The sequence below is a fragment of the Rhodnius prolixus genome, unplaced genomic scaffold (assembly GCF_049639745.1).
Source record: "Rhodnius prolixus isolate KJV_2025 unplaced genomic scaffold, Rpr scaffold_14, whole genome shotgun sequence".
NCBI classification, from domain to species: Eukaryota; Metazoa; Arthropoda; class Insecta; order Hemiptera; family Reduviidae; genus Rhodnius; species Rhodnius prolixus.
In genome coordinates, this window is record NW_027411594.1 from 2355765 (window position 1) to 2366429 (window position 10665).

Consider the following 10665-nt stretch of genomic DNA (forward strand, 5'->3'; position numbering starts at 1 on the left):
CATTACAAAACTGGTTATACAAAGTAAAACCAGGGCCGGATTTTCCTATAGGCTAACTAGGCTTCAGCCTAGGGCCTCAAGATCAATATTTAATAAATATCAATATTTATTATCCATGCCACATTTTTTATAAAGGTTAGTACCAATAACAACATGTTTCATTTAACATATTGATATTATATCACAGTAGTGAAGTATTTTATTATCTGTCATGTAATTTACAAACTTAAAAATGGGAGGTGAAAGGGCCTCATAAGTGGAATAGCCTAGGGCCTCTTTTCATCTAAATCCGGCCCTGTATAAAACCTTCAATTGAAGTAAGAAAAACCATAAAAGTGCAATGTATATGCAGAAGCAATTTATGAAAATAACTATTACAAGTGAAAATAGCTAGTCTGTAGTTTTGGGTACCTGCAATATTGTGAAGGATAAAATTTCTAACGTTAGTCCCTAGATAGGGCACCGGTCTTAATTTCTATTTCTATTGTTATAGGTGGGGAGAGTTACATCATCTCTTGGCTTTCATCTTTCTTAATTTGCGTTGAACAGAATAGGTTATGTGAAGATTTTGTATTTAACAACTCAGTTTCAGTATTTGTGATCTTAATGTTGTGAAATGTGACGTTTAATAATTTACTTAATTGGATAAATTACTTGGAACAATCATTCGGAATTAATCTTCTCGAAAAAATTGCAAAAATTTATGCAAGGTTAGATTGCACGTTGTGATGGCATGAGTTGTGAATGAATTTGGCACATATTCACTATTTTCGGCTTTTTTAATCACTAATATATACTAATTTCAAACATCTCTAAGATATTTTGACCGTTAATTGACATTTACCTTCGGGATAACATAAAAATTGTTGATGACCAGTTACAATCAAATTAGTGATTTACTAATACGGTGTTTAATTAAACCATTATACTTGGTGTCAAATCTTGGTTTTGAACGTAATTCATTGTTTAAAGATTCGGATAATCATTCATAATCAGTTTAATAGAAAAGACTGAAATCAGTAATATGTTTCAAATAGTTGAGCTCCCTTATGGCCAAGAATATAGTGAACCAAGCCATAGAAAGCACGATTGTGGGTTTATTCAGCATTAAGAGAAATTCTAAAGCAAAGGGGCGTGAATATTGAACAACTTGGAAAGAAAACAAAAATAAGAAGTGTCTAGCACAGTTCTGGAAGAAGGAAGGTTGTGGTCTTTGAGGCTCTCTCTCTAAATTAGAAGAGTTGATGTAGATAAAAGGATAAGGGTGGACCTAGGCTGATTGTGAAATTTATTGAATATTTAAAACATTCTTGCTGAAGGATACTAATGCCATAAATGGACCGCAGAGCCAAGGAGTAAGTATGAATTAAAAATTTTGTCAGAAAATGAGTGTACAAAAGTTCAGTTGTCCTATTTTTTAAAAGAATTGTGACAAACACTCATTCAGATATACTTTTCAAAGAAATCAACCTAAAACTTGTCCAATAATCAAAATTATTCTAGTAAGAGTTTAAGAATCTAAAGATAATAATCAATTAGAATGGTAAAACAGTATTGAATTCATAAATAATTTTATTATTTCCAAATACCATCAGTGAATGATAAAAGACTTGGAGTTGTTTTAAATAAAGGAAATTTATGACTAGATTATGGGTAATACTTGCAGATCGAAGACTGATTAAAACAACGGCATAATCTGTTTAAAAAAGTGAACTTATTCATAATACATGCATTTTTTTCATTCAAGTTCAAAGTAATTACCTTTGTTCCCAGATGTGTTAGTATGTGGCACCGCTTTCATCATAAGTTCATAGACACTGGACACAAGCACGTAAACGACAACACTCTGTTTCCAGATTGTGGCACAGCTTTCACAATTAAGTTCATCATAAGTTCATGGACACTGGACACAAGCACCAAAACGACGACACACCACAAAATCGCGCACCTGGAATCAGAGAAGAATATTATTTTAATGCATTTTTACCTCCGAGTAATGAGTTATTAGGTGTAAAAGAATTTTTGACTAAAAACTTAGTTTTAAAAAGGAAATCTGAAAGTTAAGGTATGTTCTTATTAAGATACTTATTTTTTTACTCTTGTCTAACAAGGTACCCTCTTTCATTTCAGTGATTTGATTTCTAGTTTGAAGTAATAGAGAAATTCAGTACAGAAAAGGAGTTTTCTAATGATAAATATAAGCCAACTAATGTGATAAGTAGGAAAATTACAATGACAATTAATCTCAGAAAAAGCCGAAGAGTATCTATCAAAGTTTTCCCCAAAAAACTAACAGGTATGTATCAAATTAGAATATCTTGAGTGAACTGTAGCTAATTCATTGAATCACATCTAAGTAGATTGATTCATTATAAAAGTGATTTTCTTAATTTAAACACACAAATTAAAAAATCATTTAACAGTTTATTGAAGTAATATTAAAATTTAAGCTAGCCATTACAACAAATCAAGGCTTTTCTAAACCCTGTTCATTATTTTTAATTTTAAGAGTGTCCATCCAGCATTTTAAATGCTAGAAATCATGAAAAATATTTTTCAAATAATAAAATTAGTAAAAATCAACAATTTTTAAGGTTCATTTAATGGTTAATAGTCCATAAATAGTAGAATTAAATGTTTGTTTAAGATTCTGCACTGATGAATTATCCTATTCCCCATTCTTGTCTTAATTTTTTTTTTTTTTTTTGCCATGCAGCATTTAAGATGCAAACAATTTGTTTAAAACAATGTATTAAGCAGTAATAAAATCTTTTGAAATTGTTTAACATTATTTATAATGATAAAAGCCAACTTAAAACATTGTTTAGAATTAATAGATTAGCCAATCTCCCAGCCTTGATTTTGTATTCGTAACTTTAAGGTATCCATTTAGTTTTTACGAATCATTAAATACTACAGATTTGTTTAAAATAATATAAAGAAGTAAAATTTACCAATTTAATGTTATATTCAGTGATTTTTAAAGCCTAAAACTTAATAAAGAATTTGCTGGACTAACGCCATCTTGTACTTTGGGAATCCAGTAAATGGCTAATCTAATTATTAATCTTGGTAAATCTTTTCTAGTCTTGATTTAGATAATTATATTAGTTAATTATAATGTATTTGGGGTTCCATATTCTATTATAATTAATAAATTAATTGTACTTACATAAAAAGAACGATGTTATAGAGATTATCCCATGAGATGGACTGGTCCAATTCGTTGGGGGTGGGAACTAGTAGAGTATTTTCATTAAAAAATATAATTAAAATTACTAATAATTCATTTTTAGAACTAATTAAACATTTTTAAAATATTTTAATTATTTAATAATTAATTTTAAGCACAAAAAACGAAAAATTAGTTAAAAAAATAAAATTTTCTAAAACTATATATTAAAATAATTATATTATTTTAAAGAAAAAATATACCATATTATTTATGATAAAGAATAATTTATCAAATTTGGATTTTTTAAATAATTTTTTTAAATAAAGTTATATTGTTACAGATTCTGGATAGCTAGGACCTTCTGACGTCACCATTTTTTAAAGTGCTTAAATTTAGTTGAATTATTCTCTTTTTTTATTGTGTAAAATATAAAAAAATACAGTTATATCGAACTATTATCTTATTTAAAAGTTTAAAATAAAATTGTTATTAATTGATGCAGTTAATTTGACAACCTTGGATTTGAGCTAATGAAATGCTACTTAAATTATAAGGTGGGTAAGTGATAATTTATTTTTAAAATTTTTACATGAGAATTTAAACTTTAAGATTCAATATATAATCAATAATCAATTCTGAAAAGTCTTTTCTTAATGCTCGAAGAAGCGAACCGATCTTCGAGTAAAAGTTGATCAATATTTTTTATTAACTTTATTCAAATTGTCGATAAGTTCAACAGAAACTAAATATCAGCAATGACTTGAAATTCCCAAATAATTTCTTTGATGCCCTCATTTCTGAATTCTGTATTTTAGAAAAACGACTTTCTGTACAATTTTAGTTGAAATTTGTTTAGTAATTATTGAAAATGAACTTCTTTTTTCATCTTTTTTTTTTTCCAAATGCCAAGTCATGATTGGCGTTCAGCCATTCGACTTCGAGCAGTCCAATATAAAATAGATTGATACTTATAGTTATCAGTCTGCCTAATTGGCAGTTGTTGAATGTCTAAAAGAGCTTGGCACTCATCTAGGTGAGAGCCAGTCATGCTCCCAACGCCACACAACACACAGATAGGGCTGTTCACGACTCCAATTCGGGCAAGATGAGCCTGCAGGTAATCGTGTCCAGTGGCTAGTCTGAAACAGGCAACTAATTCGTTTCTGGGGAGGTTATGGGGAATTCGTCCTCCCTGTTCAAGCAGAACTCTCCACTTTTTTCCTTCTGCCTGCCTTTCAAAACTCTCTATCGCCTCGGAGTTAAATTTATGACGTAGGAGTCTTTTCGTTGTCGCGTAATCCAGAGGAGCTTGCGGTTGATCTTTTAGCGATCCAGTTTTTGCAAGACGGTCTGCTTCTTCGTTACCCTGGATACCACAATGGCTGGGTATCTACTGCAGGCATATTTCCCAACCCAAGGACAAAAGTTCTCCTATAAGCATTTGTGCTTCTAAAACATCGTACGACTCACTACTCACAAGGCTGGTTAAAGCCTGAATGGCTGCTTGTGAGTCAACGAACAAAACTGCTTTCTTTACTGCCTCATTTTGGAGCGTTCTTAGTGCTAATAGAACAGCTTTTACTTCTCCGTCAAAATTACAACAAAAACGTCCCACCGGTTCGGCGATCTGGAAGTCAGAAGTAAAAACACCTGCGCCAGCATTCCCACGTGCATCCAAGGCAGAGCCATCAGTATAGACGTGCTTCCAGGGTGGTGTTGGGAAACGAGTATGTATCGTTTCGAGAGCAGCGGCCTTCAGCTCCAATGTTGATTCATTTTTGCGCACCATATGTAAGAGGTGAAGATATCCCTTGGCTCTATAGAGAGAGTAGGTGTTTGTTGTTTGTTTGGGGAAGTGAAGCCTTACTTTGAAGTCCAGGCAGGACCTGGTGATTAATTCCTCAATTAACCTTTTTTAATCATGGATGTTAAGCTCTTGTCTTTCTTTAGTTTTCAATGCAAATTATCTTTCCAAGTATCCTTCGTTATTAATTTACCTTGAAATCCCTTTCAGATTTCCACTGACTGGCTCTAAGTACTTAATTCTAAGAAATTATGATTTTTTGCTTATTTGAGATATACGAGATATATGAGATATACTCGTATGTAACAAAAATACTTCATAACTTTTTGCTACTCGCGAGTATTGAAATATTTGTAATTAAAGAGGAACTCAAATTGGAGAGGAGTAAGTAAGTACGATTAATTTCTTATTTTTCACTAGGATTCGAAATAAATTATTTTTGAACTTTGAAAAAGTTTTCTCATTCAATAACTACATGAAGCATTTAAGTTTTGTTACTTTTGCTAACTTCTGTTTGATAAAGCTGACGAAGAAGTGCAATATATGTATAATTACAACTTCATTGCATCAGAATTTTGTTTTGCAATGACAATTAAGTGGATTTATCCAAATGTTGAATACAAGAAGTTAAAAGTTAGTCTTGAATCTTACTGCAACCACTTATTGACTTGCAAGCGAATGCAATTAGAAACTTCAAGGGATGAGTTTAAAGAAAAAACAGAAGTTGTAAACCCACATATTTGGTACACCTAAAGCAGATTAACTTCCATAAATCTTTTATGAATACTGAAATCATCTCTGATTGAATTTATTAATGAAATTTCTTGCAATAATAAATCTTAATATTAGAATGCATCAGTTAGAAAGAAACACTCAATCTTTACCATCTGTTCGTAGTAGTTTCGTTTGTTTTATTCATTAAAATATTTCTTTCAACGAAAGCAAGTGTTCCACATATTCAAGAAAATTAAAAATTGTAATTTAAACTCGGAACTGCACAGTGATTCTTTAAAATGAGCTTTGCATTTACAAAAGAAGTTGAAGTAGAAATATAATAGTAGCTCAACTTAGAACATATATTCTATACAGAGCCCGGATTTTAGATGAAAAGAGGCCCTAGGTTATTCCACTTACGAGGCTTTTCCACCTCCCATTTTTAAGTTTGTAAATTACATGAGATAATCAAATACATCACTACTGTAACATACGAGGTGTGTTCAAAAAGTAACGGGAATTTTTAAATTTCGCGGGTTTGGAGAGTCTGATTGTAAATTTTTTTTTTTATTATGTTGGTACACATGCCCCTGAAGTACGATAAAATTTTCAGTAATATTCATTGTTTACTTCTTAAGTGGCAGCCGTTAAGGTTAGACGTGTTTTTCGAGCTTGGCGATTTTTGTTTGTTAAAAAAAATGGATCAAAGAATTTGTATTAAATTTTGCGTAAAAAATGAAATAAAGTGTGTGAAATGTTAATAAAGGCATATGGTGAGTCTGCTATGAGTAAAACAAGGATTTACGAGTGGTATAAGCGTTTCCAAGATGGCCGCGAAAACGTTGAAGATGACGAACGACCTGGACGTCCAAGCACATCAACAACCGATGAAAACGTGAAAAAAGTGAAAGAAATGGTTATGAACGATCGCCGAATCACAATCAGAGAAGTCGCTGATGATGTTGCCATATCAATTGGCTCATGCCATGAAATTTTTTCGGATGTTTTGGGTATGAAACGTGTGGCAGCAAAATTTGTTCCAAAATTGTTGAATTTCGAACAAAAACAGCGGAGAATGGAAGTTGCTCAAGAGTCACTCAATGAAGTCGACAACGATGCGGATCTACTGAAACGTGTTATAACAGGTGACGAAACATGGGTTTACGGATATGATGTCGAAACTAAGGCTCAATCGTCCCAGTGGAGGCATTCTGGATCGCCAAGACCGAAAAAGGCTCGACAAGTGCGGTCGAATGTGAAGGTTATGCTCACTGTGTTCTTCGATTTTAATGGCATAGTGCATCATGAATTCTTGCCACAAGGTCAAACAATCAATAAGGAGTACTACCTACAAGTTCAACGCCGTTTGCGTGAAGCAATCCGAAAAAAACGCCCGGATTTGTGGCAAAACAATTCATGGATTTTGCACCACGATAATGCACCTGCTCACACTTCATTGCTTGTTCGTGAATTTTTGGCCAAAAACAAAACTTTAACGATGCCCCAGCCTCCATATTCGCCAGACATGGCTCCATGTGACTTTTTTCTATTTCCAAACATAAAGAGAACATTAAAAGGCCGTCGTTTTACAAGCATAGATGACATTAAAAGCGAATCGCTGAAAGAGCTGAAAGCTATCACAAAGATCGAGTTTCAGAAGTGTTTCGAGGATTGGAAAAAGCGCTGGCACAAGTGTATTGTATGCGAAGGGGACTACTTTGAAGGCGACAATATTAATGTAGATGAATAAATAAATATTTTTTTCAAAAAACGAAAATTCCCGTTACTTTTTGAACACACCTCGTATATCAATATGTTAAATGAAACATGTGGTTATTGGTACTGTTTTTAGAATAGTGTAATTTTAATTTTGCTAACAATTTGAATGTAGGCCCCTCTTGAGGCCCTAGGCTGAAGCCTAGTTAGCATATAGGAAAATCCGGCCCTGATTCTATAGCACTATCGTTGACTGGATTTACCTGCAACAGCTATCAAATCGTTTTATTTCTAAATTAAAAATTATTGGGTTTACATTTGATTGCCAAATTTATAAGACGGACTCAAAGCCTGATTACCTGGTACCTGAAACCATTCTGTCTTCCACTCAGCGCTGACCCTTACAAGTTTTTATGGACTTTGTCTAGCCAATCTAGACTCTTGGCAACGTGAATAAATTTAAATTAAAATTGAAATATAGTTTCAGAGAATTGATGAACATAACGTTTCATTGTAAATTGATGTACCGGGTGACTTACAAAATAGTTTCTAGAGAAAAGTAGCTTCATATTTTTGTAAGCTTGAGAGAATAGCACGTGGAAGTGGTATTACCGAGTCTAAAAGGGGCATTACAGTTAGATAACATTCTATTCCTCGTGCTATTCAAGCCAAATTTAGCCAACCTTAATTTCTCCTTTTAAATAATTGTCAAAAGAGATAAATTCTAAATTTAACACTCAAATAGTTATCAGAGGAAATGATGCTAATTATGAACTAATTGAGCTGTGAAATATTGTAGTTGAGGAGTAAAGCAAATAAGCTTTGGTGACGGTTGTGGAAGTGCGAAGGAGGAAGGTATTTGGCAGGGGAGCTTCACACTTCTGGTTACAAGACAAGGTCATGATTATAATAATGATAAAGGTGATGAGTTATATGTTAAATTTAGAGTAAAGTGAGGTAGGTAGCTGTCTCCAATATGACAACGGTTATTGATTGCTCTAAAATTCACCGCTTCTACTCACTAATAAATGATACTCTAGCTGCATGTCGATAGTCAAGAGATGTAAGTCAATCTGAAACTGGTCAGAATGAAACAAACAAGAGCAGATGATGGTTTTTTTTTTTTTTTTTACATCTCTAATTTTCGTACACCAACTCAACAAAGATTAAATATCAAAAATTCCATACTGCTCTCTCCACTTGCTCCAATCTTCTTGTTCTGTCTCTCGCCTCCTCTGACAATCTTCCTAATAATCAACCTCGCAGACTGAATCGCCAGTAACCCCGCGAATTCCTTGAGGTCTGAAGACCTAAAGATCATTACATCCCGTAGAGAGAGAGCTGCCACTGGGCAATTTCTCTCCTCCTGCTCTTCACGTATCAATTAATCTTAGTACGTCCAGATTTACTTATTGTATATATGTATATACAGATTGTAGATAACTTAATAAATTGAAATTTCCGTTAGAAGCATTTATTTTGAATGTTTTATGTGGTTCTCTTTCTGGAAATTTATCGTAAGCATTTTGTATTGTAATTTTGCATATTCCTGGCGAATTACAATTGAAAAAGATCTGAGATATGCCACTTTTTAAAAAAAAAAAAAAAAAAAAAAAGGAATGTATGGGAGTGGTGAAGCTATAATCTCTCTCTAAAGTTGCGTTTCAGTAAATTGTACGGTTTGAACACCTGTGTGATATATTATTTACGAAAGTAAAATATGTTTACGAAATTTCGAGACGAAAGATGAGCGAATGTGACTTTTTTCAAGTTTACTATAATTGTCTGGGACAGTCTCCAGAGATTTCATGTGAACTGGGACATTAACCTAACGTATCATCACTTTGGTTTACAGATTTTTTTTAGTGAATAAGGGTCTTTTTTTTTAATAGTTCTAGCGGGAGCTATGATATCATACACTTCCTCAGCGGTTTTGTCATTGTTTTGATTTCTTTAATTGTAAGAAATATGTACTGCATTAAAGTCAACTGTATTGTTGGTAAAAACATAACTATCACTAAAATTATATTTTGTAAGAAAAAGGGAGTTAGTGTTTTCACTAGATTAATTTATTAATCATCTCTAAAATCACTTAATTATTTATTTGAAATCACACTAAATAAATTGCCCTAAAGATTTACAAATAAAGGGGAAGGTTCATTAGAAAATTAAGTTAAATTATTTTCATTTATGTTTTATGTTTTAAATTTTTTGTATCTTATGCCTTCATACGAAAATAATAATACGTATTTTATTTTCAGATAGTGCGGAATTGCCAAGTTTTCGGTCGTTTATCCACGCGAGTGCTCTTTTCCTAATTACAAATAATTAATATTATTTAACTGGTGCGCCATGAGTAAGTAATTCGGGTATTCAAAATTCCGTTAAAAAATAGATAAAAACAAAAAAGAAAATCGAGTGAATCCTTTAAACTGTGTCCAGTGTCCAGTGTAGATGAGGTGAAGAAGACATCGATGGATGTGCACCTGCAATTATTGGTGTCATATCCCACCCTACAGCAAACAAAGGTAAGTTAAAGGAAACTGATAGTGGTCATTTTTGTGTACCGTCCTGGGGGTATCTCTTTCTCTCTCTCTGGCTCGACTCAGCTTTGAGCTTTAAAATTAATATCATTAACTTGAGCTCATCTCGTATATAAATCTTCTTATGTTATTGTTCTAAAATAAATTATAAAAGCAATATAATTCGATTTAGTATTTGCATTGTTTGAAACATGATATATTTATTTATTTTGTGATAATTAATTTTATTTTAAAAATTTTAGTGATTCACAATCAAACCATATTTATTATTGATTATCCAACAAGTACTCAACGTCCAGCAACTTGGCCTTTCAACTAATCTTGAAGCAGCATTAAGGATATCTTTCTACTTCTTCATTCTTATTCGATGATGTCGTTAAGCTTTTGATCGAAAGATAGGTGCTTTCTTTCATTCCAAGAGCCATATCTAATCTTTGGAAATGTGTGATTTTTGGGAGAAATCAGGACGGATAACTTATCAAACTTTGAGACTTGATCGGCACGAAACAATCTATTTTTTTGTTTCACCCAGTAGAATCTTCCACTTCTTTCTTTAGACTTTCCTTAAAAACTCCATGTTTGTAATTGCTACAAGTTCTTGTACCACTCAATGAAGTCGTAACTTCATTAAAAACCATAGCTAACTAAGCTGTCTACTTGACTTTGCTCATTTCTACAGCTTAATGCTAAGTCATTTTTTTCAGTCTCCAATC

At 32.5% G+C, this 10665-nt stretch overlaps 1 long non-coding RNA gene across 2 annotated transcripts; it reads left to right on the plus strand.

Annotated features, from left to right (window-relative positions):
- Positions 1–503: 503 nt before the first annotated feature.
- LOC141451640 (uncharacterized) lies at positions 504–3672 on the plus strand. 2 transcript variants are annotated; one of them, XR_012456969.1, is made up of 4 exons: positions 504–1355; positions 1774–2065; positions 2131–2296; positions 3516–3672. It is a non-coding gene; the product is annotated as an uncharacterized lncRNA (long non-coding RNA). The 2 variants fall into 2 exon arrangements; XR_012456970.1 differs by having other exon boundaries at positions 505–1355; positions 2146–2296.
- Positions 3673–10665: the final 6993 nt, after the last annotated feature.